Source organism: Melanotaenia boesemani, chromosome 4, assembly GCF_017639745.1.
Source record: "Melanotaenia boesemani isolate fMelBoe1 chromosome 4, fMelBoe1.pri, whole genome shotgun sequence".
NCBI lineage: Eukaryota > Metazoa > Chordata > Actinopteri > Atheriniformes > Melanotaeniidae > Melanotaenia > Melanotaenia boesemani.
In genome coordinates this window covers 20605006-20621978 of record NC_055685.1, presented here as the reverse complement: position 1 = coordinate 20621978, position 16973 = coordinate 20605006, and the positions used below count along the sequence as shown (strand labels likewise).

At 38.0% G+C, this 16973-nt stretch overlaps 1 protein-coding gene across 10 annotated transcripts in view; it reads right to left on the bottom strand.

The window, feature by feature from the left end:
* Positions 1 to 12286, bottom strand: part of sorbs2a (sorbin and SH3 domain containing 2a) — a 47195-nt gene extending 34909 nt beyond the window's left edge. For all 10 annotated transcript variants that reach the window (XM_041982664.1, XM_041982666.1, XM_041982665.1 and 7 more), the window contains exons 1-2: positions 11785 to 12286; positions 5634 to 5801 (exon numbers count right to left, since the gene is read on the bottom strand). The gene's annotated coding sequence lies outside the window, so the exon portion shown is untranslated. The remainder of the gene's footprint in view (positions 1 to 5633; positions 5802 to 11784) is intronic.
* Positions 12287 to 16973: the final 4687 nt, after the last annotated feature.

Here is a 16973-nt window from a genome sequence, read left to right as displayed (position 1 = left end):
GTTGGTTGTTGGGAAGAAAAACAACAGTGAAAAAAAACAACCCAACATACTCTCAAAGAATGCTAGCCAGGATGCCATGAGTCACCACAGACTGCTTTTGTATAGACAAATCAAGTGTCAGGAAACAAACAGCATCTACCTCCAGCACATTTTGCTTTTTAACATCCCGTGTCCCGTCAGACAGGAAAAAGCAGCTGGTAGGGACCACTCCCACACAAACAGCTTTCAGGATGGCAGCAACTCCTGGATATGCTTTAAATTAATATGAACCGTAAACTGTTTATTGTTTCTAGGCATCACTTACTGTGAGATAAAGTACATGTTTTATTCCAATTTCCTCTATGAGAAAAACTTTATCTGTAGATTGTTGGTTTGGAGCTAAGGGTTAAGAAAAAGATAACCACAATATGACATTATTATAAATGTATTAAGTAGAATTAAAAGTTTTTGATCTCCTTTTTACATCAACCAGAAATTGCTTGTGGGCTGCTACATTATAAAGAGTAACTGCAGGTTTTCTTAATTCACCAGTTAGAAAGGTGTTTCCTATTCATATGCAAACATCCCCTGCACAAATACTTTCTCATATCCAAAAACAAGATACACATCCAAGGAAATGGTAATCACTTCTGACTTATAGTTACTGTTACCAGTAAACCATAATCAGTGTAAAACCCCTCAAAATATTACTAAGATTAAAACCTTTGCACACCAAGGACTCAAATTGCCATTCAACAAAACTCTTTAGACACAGAAAGCTTCTACACTGAGACTGGTGTGTTTTATTAATCTCTGTTGCAGATATTAGCAACATGAGGTTAAATGAAGCGGTCAAGCAGTGAAGATGATTTTATGCTTTTCTTTTGTTCCTATTTCAAACCAGTAGAAAACGAGCAAATACATTCCAGGTTCATCACACACGTCATAAAGAACAAACAAAGTTTTACCACCTCATAAAACAGCTGCAGGATAACACCTATTGTTTCCAGGTGTATTTCATGGTTATTAGTAGTACAGTTTTACAGCCAATCCTGCTAGCAATACTAGAAAAACACGTTAAGAAAAGGAAACCACCAATTTCCAAAACCCAACTGACCCTGAATTCCTTACACTATTTGTCATAAAGTTATTGGTGCTGTGGACTGATTTTTTTTTTTTCATACTTTTCCTAAATTTTTCAAAATGACATGTGCATTAATCTGAGTGACATTTGATTTAAAAAAAAAAAGAAATGAAAAAGAGGGATATCAAACTTGCTCTTTAAACTTAAATGACAGCCAAAAGCTTCAAAGACAATGTGTAAATATTATATCATATCATAGTATATTACATCATATGTACTATTTTATTGTGTGTAAATAGACTACAAAAATGTACCTGTGGTAGTTTTCACAAACATTAAGTTTAGTATTAAATCCAAATTTGTTATTACAAGTAGTAATTTTCGTTCATTGTGTAATGGTGTTTCATCAAACGTTTTAAAAGAACTTTTGAAAACCTTTTTGTAAATTTGAGTGATTCCAGTAGCAGAGAATGAACAGCCATAAGTGATAAAGGCCTTAAGGGTACTGACCCTGAGACTGACAGATACTCACAAGATGTCAACAGATTAAGCTCCTTAGCAAATCTATTTAAAGACTTAAAAGATCTAGAAGTCATCACACAGACATGTTTCAGTGAACACTTCCTGGACTAAAAAGTTTCTTGACTATTATAAGCCTAAAAAAGATATTGCAAAATATTATTGGACACAGGGTGCAAAGTGCAATATTCTGAGTGAACCACTACAAAAACACTACGTGCTTCGTAGGCACAGAGCAGAGAATTTGTAAAATCTAAGAGGAATCAGTGAGAGCAAATACTTTTTCAGAGGAAAAACAAAAAGTCCCGAGGGATGCAACATAAATTTAAGCGGAGACATGTAAAGTCTGAAACCAAACTACAACGCATCCAAAAAAGGCAGAAATTGAAATTGCTTCAGTATTTAATCATTGAATTTGAGCCAAGTTATTTTAGTGGCACATTTTTGTGGCAAGAATGTGAGAAGAGTTGTGGTGGGAATAAAAAAATAGAATGCTTTGGGACAACACGTGCTTTATTTAGACCCTATATTTTGCATTATAGAAGTACTAATGTTAGACATTGGCCAAACAAATAAACATCTTTATGGTTTATAATTTAGAAGAGAACTTTAAGTGCTACATTTGATCCACAGAGGACTTTGAACATTTAGGTATCTAAAATGATGGAATCTGTTTTTTGTTTTCAATTAAACCTCTCTTTGACACAAAGCTAGTTGTTTGTTGCATTTTACAAGGACTGCTTTATCAGTGCCCTGTAACTATTCTACCGGCACATTACTGCCACTAGTTGAACAACAGCCTTTTCCAACAAAGTGTCTGTTATCAGCCTTGTTTATTCAACCTTGCCACTCATTAGCAGACCCCCCTCTGGCTGTATGAATGGATACGGGAGGTCAACATGCTGACCCTGCATGCCTACTCACTACCCATACTGGAAACAACAGAGGGCCGTGTGTTTTGCAGATTGCATCACAACCCCACTAACGAGCAGAGCCACTGGCCTGAGAGTACTAATGCAATTATGTAACACAAGCCCTGGTGATGTGAGTTGGGGCAATAGGAGGAGGAGAATGAATACGATGTGACAGTTTGTGGGTTTGTTATCTTACCATTCCTACACAGAACTTAAGATGCATTCAGCCTATACCACTCTGATGTTCACAGAGAAGAATAGCAAGATTTAAAATAAGACAAAGAGAATGGAAAAGATGTAAAACAAGTAAAAATTAGTCAGAAGATAAAATGAAAAAGAGGCACACTTAAAATAGAAACAAAGATCATAAAAACAAATGTAAAAAAAAATGAATACTATTGAAATACTATTGAAAATCATGTTAGTGTTGAATGTTGTCTTGTATAAGCTGTCTAGTGAGAACAATGTAGGGACACAGCATCATAAGTAAACACCCTTTGAGCTCCCACTGTTTCATATCTAGTTTTTGAAGATGAGCACACTGCTCTGCAAAACAGCACATGTCAGACAAATGATGACCAGTGGACACACTGCAGAGGAAATAATAGGACAGACAAATGGATCAACGATGCAACTTAGAGCTGAATGTCAAAGCTATTTCAAAGATGAAGCTAGAGCTTTTTGACAGTGTTATAGCTTCCCTCCAGCTTTAGTTCCAGCTTTCTCAAATGGCTGAGTGAAGGGAAAACAACTGTTGGTCAACAAGTAATCTCTAATACTTCTAAGTTAAAATATGATGCTTAAACTGTAATGCTGTCAGCTGAGGAGAAACGTTCCTTTGGCTCAAACAATAATTAGAACTCACTCTATTAAAGCAACAAATTAAGTCTTCAAAGATTGCTTCGATGAGAATGAGCTCCCTGAGTACTTCAACCCTGGGCAGCAGGAATTTATGGGAGGTATATACCATAAATACCACATAACAGAGGTCCTAGAAAGAATCTGAGATTATGACATACATCACATATATTCATGAAGGACAAAACAGACATTGTAAACAACAAAAACATCCATCCATCCATCCTCATAAAGGATTCATGACAAAACTTTTACAATAACTACCAACCCACTTACTTTAAAAGCTTGTAAAGAACAAGTCAATTTACTGTTTTTTTGTTAAATACAGATACAGGTTTTCATTTGAGCCCTGTCATGGACTGATGATCTGTCTAGGGTTTACCCTGCCTCTCAGCTTATAGCAGCTGGAATCGGTTCCAGCCCTCTGTGACCCTGAAATTGAACAAGCAGGTATAGAAAATTAATGGATGATTTTTATTTGAGCCAAAAGGTTTACTATGTAGATTGGTTATCAGCTGTGGCTAAGATTACATTCCCCACACATAGTGTGGATTCCCCAGGTAACAGTGTTAAGTGCTGAGCATGAAGATAAGAAGAACTTGATTAGCAGAGGTGCTATATTTACTGCCATTAGACAGGACCTTTTAACCTCTAAGGTGGTCCATAACTTTATTAAAATCAATCATCAAGGTCTTATAAGCAGTTTATTTAATCTGCTTATGAGGCACATACAAATATAATATTGACATTTCTGTACCTAAAATGTAATGCCAGGCCACAGAAAGATACATCTCTTAACCAATATTAGAAAACACCTCTAGTGATATACTGAAAATGGCTCTATCAACACGAGAGCTTGTTTTTCTGTAACAGTAACTTATGAATGTGTTTGTCCTACTTTAGATCAGGCTTTAAACAAATAGCCAGACAGTGAGGAATGAGGAAGAATAGTGTAAAAAGAGTGACTGCAATAATCGGATTTAAGTTCTTTAGCTGCTAAAGCAGTCAAATAGAAGCATTTCTGCACAGCTCAGCAATCCATCATGCTCACAACACAGAGTAAAAGGTTTTGATTTTTATTTTTAATTTATAAATACATAAATGTGTTCAAATTGAAGTCTCTCCATCTTTTCTTAACTTAGCCTTGACGAGCCAGAACATGTCTACTTCATGTCAAATAAAAAAAAAGGTATTAAAAAAGAAGCGAACATCTTTAGTGGGACTCAAATGAACCGTCTGACCATTTACACAAATACTATGAAAAAAAAATGTGACAAAGTGTGTTCTCTTTAAGTGAGATTCAGGGGAAAGCAAATCCTACAACCCATGCTTCAAACTGAGACTGAGAACCACCCCTCACTGTGTTCCCGAGGGGTCAAGGTGACATTCCACAACACCTCTGAGACTGGCCTAATGGAGGGATTGGTGCAAGGCCTTTGTTGAATGGGAAATAAGAGACCATGAAAAAAGGTGTAACAGGAGACGGAAGTACGTAAAAAGCAACAGGGAAAGAAAATAAGTTTCTGGGACAAAATTCTGGACAGGTAAGAGGTTAAAAGAAAGAGGACTGAAGAGTTCTGGAGGGGGATTATTTAATAGATATTATTTGAGCACCTTTAATTTAGATGTGCTAGATTTAAAAAATGGCAGAAATGTGTAAATAACTGTTTTAAAGTTATTTTGTGCCACTGTTTCCACCCTTTTAAAACTGTAATCCACGTTGTTTGTTTATGCTATTGTTTGAGGTGACTGCGGAAGAAACCACTGTTTTTATTTCACACTAATTCCCCTGTCCACTGTCACAAACAAAAAAAAAAATCTACACTTGGTCTATAATTGTGGCTTTGGCAGAAAAAATAAATACAATTCTCTATTGCTGTACGGGTTGTAAAATCTATTCAGATCTCTTAATTTGCATCCTCTTTCAAGCATCATGTTCATAACAAGTAAATTTAGACTCATGACAACTGAGTCGACAGCACCGTAATATATGTGTGTATTTAAGATAGGGCAAATAAAGAAACACTTAAAACTATATCATATTGTTATAGAAATACTTCAGCATGGATTATGAGGCCGAGTTAAACATGTACTGGTAAATTCATGAACTTAAAGTATAATCTAAAAAGAAACTTTTCTCCTCTGTTGTGGCATGAAAATACACATAAGCACAAGATAAATAAAAACCCTTAATATAAATGTCTTCGACACAATTTAACCTCTCAAACAATTTAGAGCAGGTGCAACAACCCATCAAGCAAACACAACGGACCTCTTACCGTCATAAAAACCAAAAAATTTGCTACGAAGGGTCAGACATAGATGAGCTGCAAGTCCCAGTTTCCTTCCTCTTTGGCTTCTTTTCTGATGTTCTCCTCCTTTTTCTTGCTCAGGAAAAGTGTCCCCTTCTGGACTCCTTTATTCCAAGATCTTACCCCGTCTAATGCCTGGGAAGCACAGAGACAACAGACAGGGAGAAAGTTAGAGAGAGCCAAAGAGAGGGAGTGACAGGGAAAGAGAGTTCCCTGTTTGGGTGAAGCAGTGATCAGATACGGCTATTTTCAGACTCAGGCATGCTCGTCTATGAGACTGGAAAGTAACCCCCCCTGTGTAGTTGGGTGGGGGCTAAGTGACAGGGCTGACTATCTCTATTTTACCACACACACATGTTTGCATGCATGCATACCATACAGTATGTGCACACACATGCATGCAAAGAAAGTCTACGCCACAGCACATTGGCTTTCAGTACAAACTCAACACAGCCACATTCATATTAAAATTATATATACTAAAATCATGTCAGGATGACTTTGACAATTTAGGACAGCATAAACACCAAGCGCAGGATGCATGTCAGAGAGCCTCCATACTCCTGTCTCTCCTCCCAGGTTTTAATGTCACACAGTGGCCGGGGGTAAAGTGGCCTTCTCCCACAAGGAAACTGATAGGAATGTCAGACCGTTCGCATGTGGGATTTTCTTTCACTTTCTGCTGCTGACGATTTGACTGCCAGTCAAGAAGCCTTGCTGGGATATTTGTAAATGAACTCATACACATGACACACACACTTTTTTTTTCTCTTTATGCCCGCATCATAAAACATGAGCTGACAGTGTCATATCAGGCTGTAAATGCAAAAACAAAATTTTGTGTTAACTCACCTGTGTCTGTAACGATTTTCCTGATGTGTAATCCATACATCAATGTATATTTGGAAATGACCACACACACACACACACACACACACACACACGGGCTGAATATACACAGGAGAGAGGTCAGCCAGAAGCACCTCTAGACCCCAGACTCCCTGCTATTCCCAGAATGATGATGTAACTACTACTATTAGCATCTCATACTTAGAGCCAGGTTACCTTAAACCAGTCAGCCAGCTACTGTGCAAAATGGCACTTGGACAAAATGAACCTTTTTCCTTTAAACTTATATTTACCAATAAATCATCTTCATCTTCACTGGTCACACAATTCCATTACATTTATCTTGTCAACGATTTGATTCACTGATCACATTACTACTTTCTTCATCAATGAATATAAGCAGTCAGATAATTATGATCTCATTTATTTATAATTTCAGAAATCAATCTTAATGTCATGATACTGACAAGCATCATAAACATGTAAACGGTGATGTTATTTTCATTTTCATTATTGGACTTTATTGTTCCATTGCCGGAAAATCAAGAAACATCATTACTATTCTGGGACATTCTGTTATCAAAAACGGTTAAGCAGCCCTCTAGTGGGGAGATTTCTTGCAGTAAAAAAGTGTGTTTTGTCCCTTCAGCATTTCTGTAGTCATTTCAGACAAAATATGGAAGTTAAGAAAATGATTTTCATGTTCTCTTCATGGCCAGAAAACATCTGCCAATAACTATTCTAGTCAATTTTAATTGAACACATACACTGTTGTTGAGGTAAAATTTTGTTGCATTTCCAGTTAGATACTGATCTATTTTCTGTATGTTTGCTTAGTTTTACAGTCCGAAAGGCAAACTTGTGATATCATTACCAGGTAGTTGACTTTCCAGCTGCACCAACTCAGAAAAAATGGAGGCCTCCAAAGCAGCCAATTTGTGATTATCTACAAAAGCCACATGAAAACTAGAAAATCACAAACCCATTGTAAAAATGTGCACCATGAGAACAGCAGCTTATTCTGGTGATAATGATTAATAAACCACACATACTGGCACAATTTTTCACGAACAAACCTGCCATAACAACGTAATTATTGATAACAACAACACACTGCTGCTAACACTAAGAAACACACCCGATTTGAATAAAAAAGGTTCCCCAAGAACTGGTGGTCAACTTCTGCACCAGCCTGTTAATGAGCCATTGATTTGAGTCAGGTGTGTTGTATCAGGGAAACACTAAAACCTGCAGGGTGGTAAAACACAAGAACCAGAGTTGGTGACCACTGAACTCGCGAAAAGCAGTTACTTATGGCTGCATCTACATCTTAAACAAGCCCTCTGTTGTAAGTTTTTAGAACTGGTAAGTCAACGACAAATATTTTAGTGCAAGTTCACACAGGTGAAAGCTCAGCCAAGTGCTGACCAGTCAACATCTATTAAATCAAACACATAAACACACTATCTGGATCTTCATCATGTTAGTAAAGTAATAATGTAAAAATCCCATTTACATGAGCACAAACAATGCCAATGTGCAGCAACACTCCAGAAACTATGTATGTGAAACCCCTAAGCTTTAAACCTTGGGGTCTCCAAAGACCACTGTAATGATCAGTGTGTCAACAGCAGTGATCAAACAGCAGCTGGTTCCCAGAAACTTCTGGTCATGTGCCAAGGATCACTGAGGTATGACAACTGACAGGTGCTAATGATGAAACCTTGGGGCCAAAATCAGGGCAGTATCAGGGGACCAATAAAGTCCTGTGCTGAAGTCCTGACTTAAGTTCTATTATAGACATTATCAAGTACAAGCTTTATCCTGTAACCAACATGACACTTCCCAACATATGACCAACACAGATCTAAATTGTCATGTAAAGGAAAAGAAACATAAAACTTTTCATAAATGTGATTTCAGAGTTCTGGACCCCATCCATTCCAACTTTCTTCTGACTTGGATAGGCACACCCTTGCAGGTTCTCCTGACTTAAAAACGTTTAAAACCAACACGAGCTTAGGAATGATCTCATTAAAGTGCCAGAGCAAACTATTTTTACAGTGACTGACACAAACTCACAGTCAAACACACCGACACTTTGACCTATGAGCCACTCCAGCCTACAGTATTTGCGTCGACACAGTCTCACCCGTACAGTTTCAACACCTAATTTATTATCAGCTTCTGCAAGACCCTGCCATTCCGTTAAGTAAGTGGCAGGATATATAAAGCAGAGGAGCTGTGCATGGAGTATCACTTAAAAAATACTTAAACCTGTGAGAAGATCAAAAATAAAGAAAAATTCATCCACAGAGATAATTGCCAGCGCTGTTTTCCTCTGCATGTACACACACTGAAGTGGAGTGTGAGATAGGAAGGTAAATGTGTTATATGTCTACGATCTTTTCTACATCAGTAAGAAACTGTTAAGCTACAAGTCTTCTTTTCCAATATAAAAAATTAAACTGACAAAACTCTGCATGTATTGTTTCTCCAGTCGCCACAGTTTGCAAAGCACATCTCAGCAAAAACACTGACATTATCAGAAGCATGACATACTGCATTTTATTTTTTATTCTAACATCACTGTACTCTCAAGGTACTCAACATTTCCACTTGCTTAGCAGGGTAAGGCCAATACATTCTCAAAGTTGTGCAGCTAATCAGTTTAAAGCATGTCCCCAATTCATTTTAATTCAATCTAATGCTGTAATAAACTTGGTTTTGTTCTTACAGCTAGATAAATTAGACTCTATGCTACAGCAACAGCATCTCTAGCCATTTAGAATAAAGTCATTCACATGAAGTCTTTCCATAGTTTGTAAAGTCAGACTAATGATGACTCCGGTCCTCTACCTTTCTTCTTCTCTGTGGGAGTTTTTCCTTTTTTTTCCTTTTCCTTTGGTGGTTCTTCTTAGGATGACTATGAGTTATTGCAATTGGCAAACGTCTACATACAATAATTAGAATTTGTTTCCGAGGGACAGGTTCATTCAGGAAGATTTCTGTTTTCTGTTTGAAGCCATTAGTTTTAGAAATACTGACCAAACATGTTTGAATTTATTTTTGGGAGCATACAAGTAGCCACTGATAGTGGAGAAGACACATGGTGGAACACACTGAAAAAAAAATTATCTTGAAACCACCGGCTGGTGACTGAATATAATATAATCTGAATATAAATAACCTGAACATGAACATGAAGTCCTTGCCCAGATATCTGTTACTTACAATGTTAACATTCACTGGCTAAAAGTGAGGCTAAGAAACATTACCGTTTGCCTGTCAAACAACAAGGACTATGTCCTCATAACGTTGCAAATAAAAATGCTAGAAAGAACTATAACTCATTTGTGATTTCTGACAGATACTACTTTGTACATGCTGCTATACTAATAATTACATTACTGAAAGTGTCACATTTTTTTGTAATGCAATTTGAGATTATAAGACTAGTTCAAAGTTTTTTAAACTGAAAATTTACATAAACTGACTGATGTCATAAATAAATGCATTAATAATGGCTAAGCTTAGTTTTATAGTCACCACAACTGCATTAAAAAAAGTGTTAAAGGTCACTGAAAAACTCGAGAGCAAGAATCTCTGGCAGGCAATGCTTTTTATCAGTTAGACTTGGAATTAGGCAAGATTTTCACACTACACTACATGAACCATGACATCAGCCTTTGAAGAAGGATGAAAAGGAGAGATAAAGGGGGCAACACAGCAGCCAGAGGGGCAATGAGAAAAGAGAAGGCACCAAAACAAAGAAAAAAATTAAAAATGACAAAGGAAAATTAGAAGGAATGTGCCTGAGTGAGGAAGACTGTGACAGAATGAAAGAAGTGAGAGTAACCCACTGAAATATTCTGAACTTTTCGGGTCCATCACATTCTCCTACTTTCCCTTTCCTCCTCTTCCCCTACTGTATACGTACAATATTGCACCTGCAGTTGCACCTGCTTTAAACTTGCAGGTGCAACTGTGTTAACACTAAGATACTTTACAGCACATTGACCATCAATCACATCAAAAATCAGTGATCGCTCATAAAGAGTGTATATTTAAGCCTCTCTAAGAGCTTTATTTGTGTAGATGCCACCAGTGAGATAGATAGCAGCCAACTGTTGCTCACCATATTGCTTCCTGCTGTGCTGCTTCCACTCCGCCAGACACAAGTATGCAGTCACAAAAATAAATAAATTACAGCATCAAAAACTCCACACATATACAGAACACACACTCACAGTTCAGGTAGGCCTCAGTGGGAGTGGTATGAGGTTCCCGGTGTGATAGAGTTACACATTGTGCAGCTTGGACACTTCCCAACTCTCCCTGTTAACTCAGTATTCAAATAGGTCTTGCAGATATCATCCATCGCTGCTGGCCTTTTAATCTTTTCCTTATTACAGCCTTTCATATCAGTCCACATGAAGTGTTTTGTCTCAGCACTGGGACATACAGTTCATAAGAAGAAAGGCAACAAAGCACCAGATAAGTGTGGACTGATTAAGATCTGCAATGACTTTAAAATGCTCCTATGAGGTATCAGCTCAAACAGTCTCCCATACACAAGGGGTGAGAAAAGAATTGAGGTGTAGTGCAGGTATTGTAAATTAAAGAAGCCTCATGGAGTACAGAGGGAAAAAAGTGTCCTTAAAACAGTCTAGTTTAATCTGACTGGGATTTATAAACAAACCTGTTTGAAGAGAGAGAGAGAGAGAAAACAACGATTTTTCCACAAATAAACATACTGCATAATTCTGTACTGCACCACTGTGTATGTCCAAGCTAACAATAGAGATTATCCCCAGCTGTGAGATGTAGGTTAAACGTGGATATTTCAGTTTATGTTTACTATCAACCTTCTTGTTAAAGTTTGCACCATTATCAAATGCTGATGTTCTTCACAGCTAATGTTTAGCAATTATCTTTCCTCACTATAAAAGCCGGTGGTTTCAGCATTTCCCATCAACCCAGTCCTGCCCGCATCTTCCTCTGATGCACAGGGAACAGCGGTCCACTGGAATGCACATTTATGGAAACGGATGAGCCCACTGCATCCCATATGAGTTCATTCAAACGCTTGGCTCCTGTAGATTACAGTTATAATGTGATAGTTATTTGTAACTCAATTAAAAGTAGGCTACCCCCAAACAGCCTGTTTTCCTATATAAATATGATGAAATTCAGCCGCGGGTCAGTGGGTTGCAGCTGCTATCAGGATGCGACAGGGTTAACAACACCGCTGTTTGTGGGTATTTACCTTAAAACGACTGTCGCTTCACTCCACAAATTCTGCAAAATATCGTCAGGAAATCAGCTTCCTCCATATGAAGTGACTTAAGTTTTCACTTCACCAAGCTCGGAGGGAACGAGCACACACCGAGCCACGGGGTTTCTGCAGTCAGTGGAGCGTCCGCGCGATGAAACTGTACACCTGTTTTTCGACGCGCATGGATGTCGCCGGTGTCGGTCAGCTAACTAAAGGTAGCTCCCTCTCTCTAGAGGTGGAGGGGTTGTGGGACGAGGCTGGGCCTCGGATAGCAATGCCGTGAAGCTGTTCTCAGCACTTGTCTCACGCCACAACCCTCCAGGGAGAAGACGGCACGGCGTCACAATTACACCGCATGCCTTTCCTGACTACATGCGGCATTCGCACCACATTCCCGACTCTAGCCGAGCCTTCAGCAGTCGCGTCAGTCCAGATATGGGCTGAACCTTCCGTTTCCGTTTTGTTTTTTAGCTGAATGATGCCGTGACTTCGTGCGCAAAATGGCCACTGTTATTTTCATTCAGCGAGCGACTACCGCGAGCTTCTCATTGGGTCACCGTGTAACCATGGCAACGCCCGCGGTTCAATCAGTGCTTGCAGAGGACACAGACCAGTGCAGCTTACTAACAGGAAAGAGCCACTTTCCTTAAACAGAAATACACAAATAATTGCCTACTATCTTAAGTTCTGACAGTTTTCGGGGGCTACGAACTGTGTCACTGGTTAGAACGTGAAAATGATACCGTCAGGCTTTTGGTTGTTTACCCAAACAGCTAAATTAAGGTAGTAATTGAGAAAATAAAGGGCTAGAGTCATTCCACAATATGTATTTGCGTGTTTACATTAGTAGTACATCGTTTCGTCTAATTATTTAATGGAAATGTTAAGCTATTGTTAAATACCACTTGTGGCAAAGGTCGACATCGTGATGTTAAAATGGTGTTAAAATAGTGACTGAACATTGTTGTAAATACTTGGAAATATATCATTTAGAGGCGAGTCTAGAAAATACTTGATGTGCGGAGGATGGCAGGCAGGGGCTCAAACTGGGAAAAGGGTAGGACATGTAAATGCCACTTTAAAAAAAAAATCTGGATTTCAGGAAACATTGATTATTGCAACTTGAGTGATCATCTAATATAAAACGTAAAGCAAAATGTGTAAAAGCAAACTGCTGCTTAGATTTTTTTTTATCAAGAAATATGTACTGAGGAAATCCTGTATTCTATGGCTTTAATCACTGCTACCCAAACACTATAGCTTCACTGATAACGAGAAGAAGAAAAAAACAACTTGCTTTGAGCCAAATCACAAGTTTTATCTGTTACTTTGGCATTATTTGCCATTTAACTTTGCACAGTTGAACGTCTGGTGGCTTTATTTAATGAAATCTAAACAGTTTGGACAGACAGATGTTATCGCCCATAAGCAGTTGGTGAGATGTTGCTGTATAAATGCTGCATTATGATCAAGAACATTGTAATGTTGATCTAGAACAGCATCATAGAAGTACCTTGCATGCTGCATTCACTTGCACTTGGACATCTGAAGTTTATTACAATAAACGTCAGTTTATATTGAATATTTGGTAGAATTTAATGGTCTACTTTTGGGGTGGCACCTGGGGCCAATCACATTTTTGGCATGGCCAGAGCCTCCCCAGGCAACCCCTCTGACCCTGAAACAATCCTACATAACTGTTGGCAAAAGTACAAACACTATACATCTTTTTACACATTACTTAGTTATACGCAAGTAAGTGCTAGCTAACAATGAACAGAGATAAAACTTGGCATTTGGTTGGAATTTAGGTTAAATATGGATTATTTTCCAGAACAATAAGGCTACAACAGGCTTTAATATATTTTAATCAGTGACACTTATTCTTGAAAGCATCATTTATTGTTGCACTGATTCCCCATAGCACAAAAGTTCAAACCTAGATTAAAGCAGATCCGTGTGAAATTTTGCATGTTTCTCTTTGCCTTTGTGGCTTTTTTTCTCCTTCCCCGTCTTCCAATTTCTTCCCACAGTCAATACACAAGCATGTGAGTTTATTCCAAATACACCATAAGTGTGAGCGAGCATGCTTGTTACTCTTTCTGTGTTTGCTATTTCAAGACTGCCTATCTGCCTTTTGGCATCCCCATGTGACCCTGAACAGGATGAAAGCTGGTACAGAGAATGGATGGATTTGATAGCCAGTGTGATTTTTTTTTAAAGAATGAGATAAAGCATTAATCTCTATGATGCATATACAGAGCAGTGTTTCAGTGTTAACGTTAGGATAGCAGGTTGGCTACCATTGCTAGTTGAATGCCAGAAACTAAACTTGGTGTTGCCCTGTAACAAAATTTGATTTTTTTTTTTTATCTTCATTAGGAGAAGCAACCGATCTGCATCTTGCGTTTTGTTGACTTAACTGTGGAATTCTCCCTCTCTGTATCAGCCAGTCATGTCAGAGAACACATCTTTTACACGTTACATTAAACTGTGGAGTTTTACCTGCTTACATTAGTCGTATTCTGTGATTTTGTCCGTTTAACCAGTCTCTCTTTCTGTGTGTATATCTGTTCATTTATTTGTATCTTACTGCAAGCAGCATAAAAGACATAGAACTGAAGACCCAGAGAGTGTGTGGTGTTCTCAAAAGTGAAAGCTAGTAGCCTCTCTCTCATAAATAAGAAATGCCCGTTATAAATGGTCTAGTGAGTTGATACAAACACACACAGCTAAAATATTGACTGTTACACCCTATGAAACAGATCTTCAACAACAAATGCAGTACTGTGTAAATGTCTGACAAATACAATCCTTTTATATAGTTGTACTGCTTTTTGTATCAGTTACAGTAAAAAATAAACGTGAAAATATGAATTAAAATAAAAAAAACAGCTCTGATTAAATATTATGTTTACATCATAAACTGTATTTAAGGTGCCTCATGCCTCAATCCTTTATGTACAGTATTTGGTTTAATAAAGTACATTTTGGTACCAAGTTAAATTTCTAATTCATTTCAAGCCAGCTGATTTAGTTTAGCATACATTGCTAACCATATTTTAATGCGGCAAGATACTGACACTTGGTTAATGGTTAATTTGTTGTTTTACTTCCACACTTGATTGGCTACAAATGTCCTTTTGACATTATTTAAGATACTACAGTACTTTCTTGTTAACAAATCCATAAAGAGCCCTATCCTCTGTCAACTTTAAATGTACAAATTTAGACTGTTATTGATAGCTGACCTTTGTAAGGCATCAGCATGACCGCATCTATGAGTGTGAATGTGTGTGCACGCATGTTTTGTTAATGTGCGTGTGTGCATGTATGCATGCAAGCATGCATGTGTTTGGTCTTTTATCACCACCTCCTCTGTGCAGAATATGCAGTCCTTATTGAATGTTGCCAAGAGGTTGCCTTTTTATAGGTGTTATGTTATCCATAGACATGCTATCAGCCCTGTGTTTTAAGAGCTGGGTTAGAGGTTGATATAGTATGTCTGGTATGCAGAGATTCATGGGTAATACAGGTGTAGACATAAAAAGAGCAGAGCACAGGACCATATGTATGAACATAATACAGAAAATAACCATACTAGCAAGGGCTCCTGGACTGTCTAACCACATATAGTCGCAAGTATCTCCTCTGACAGGCAAGAATGGACTGTAAGCATTTATAGCAGAGGTGTCCACCATTGTGCATCATTCATTTGGTGCAGTCAAGTGCTGACATGAGTGCAATCTGAAAGCTGGCCTTGAATGCAATATATAGTGAATGCAACCCTGGTTGGCAGAGCACAACATTACAGCTCTCACATAATATAAGTACCTATGCTAAATCTTAAATCCAGATTTAATTGTGCAGTGATATTTCTCATGGTGGCATCCACTTCATAACTGCAATTATCTAATGTCCAAGTTCAATCAAAGCACACTCCTAGAATAGCCTCAATAAAGGACAGCAGCTTGGCACATGGATCTTGTGAGAAAATAACTCCTTTATCTTAGCAGTGCCACTCTCTCACATCTTTCCACTCATGCTTTCCAAAGAGATCCACGTTTGGAACCACTGATACCGATGTCCACTCATCTGGCCAATGTTAAAGTAGCACTGTGGTGCTGAATGTGTGGGTGGCATTTGAGTACAGGAGGACATTGTCAGGCAATTACATCATGGTACGCCTACTTCCATTCCAGACATGCTTTGATGTCTAAGAGCTGACCAGGTGAAATGTCTAAGCCAATCTGTGAGAGGCTGCTGATGTTGTATTCCACAGCAGCGCTCTGATTAACAGTGTCACTGAAAACAGCTCTTCAATTTGTTTTAGCATTTTATCTCCTGTTTATCATCATTATTGTTTTATTCTCTTCTTTTTATGCTTATTCTTAAGTCAGTTTCCATCTCATATGGATTAAAAAAAAGAGGACAAGACATCACTCATTCACTATAATGTGGTTCACCATAATCCCATAACTTTATGGGCCTATGACCTGCTGCTGTACTTTATGAGTCAGAAATGTCAGCACTGCCCTGTAAAAATGCCCTTGTCATCCATGAAAAACAGTTTGACTGATGCTGAGGAAATGCTGACAAACAAACAAAAAAAAAAAAAAAGAGGGGGGGGGGGGTGAGAGAAGGTGAAGAGTGGCAGTGAATAACAGATGACACTGTAAGGAACAAAGAAGTGAAATAAAAGTCACTGGCTAAATTTTTACTTCATGACATCATCATTTGTCCACGTATCTCAACATGATGACCTCATAGGAATCTTAACTGCATGACAGTGCAGACTATAACAGTCAGAATACTTGTTGAAGCCACATTGCTTTAAACAGAAATGTAACAAAAAAAGAAAAGGTTTTCTGTAGGTGTCAAACATATCTGTAGTTTTATGCCAGTATACAGTATTTAACTGTATGTTCTATCTACATCTAACTGGATGACAAACTTATCCTAGCACATACTTATGAGTTCACCTCTGTAACATATTGCGAGACCTTGAATCAGTTATTGTATCTTGTTTAAAAAAAACACATTTTGAAAATACTTTTCAGCTGCCAGTAAATCCGGCTAATGCTGAGGCCTTTTAGCTAGGACATGACTTGACACAGATGCAGGAGAAATTAACCCTCTGTAATATTTTTCATTTCTCAAATGAAAAGGTTACAAACAGA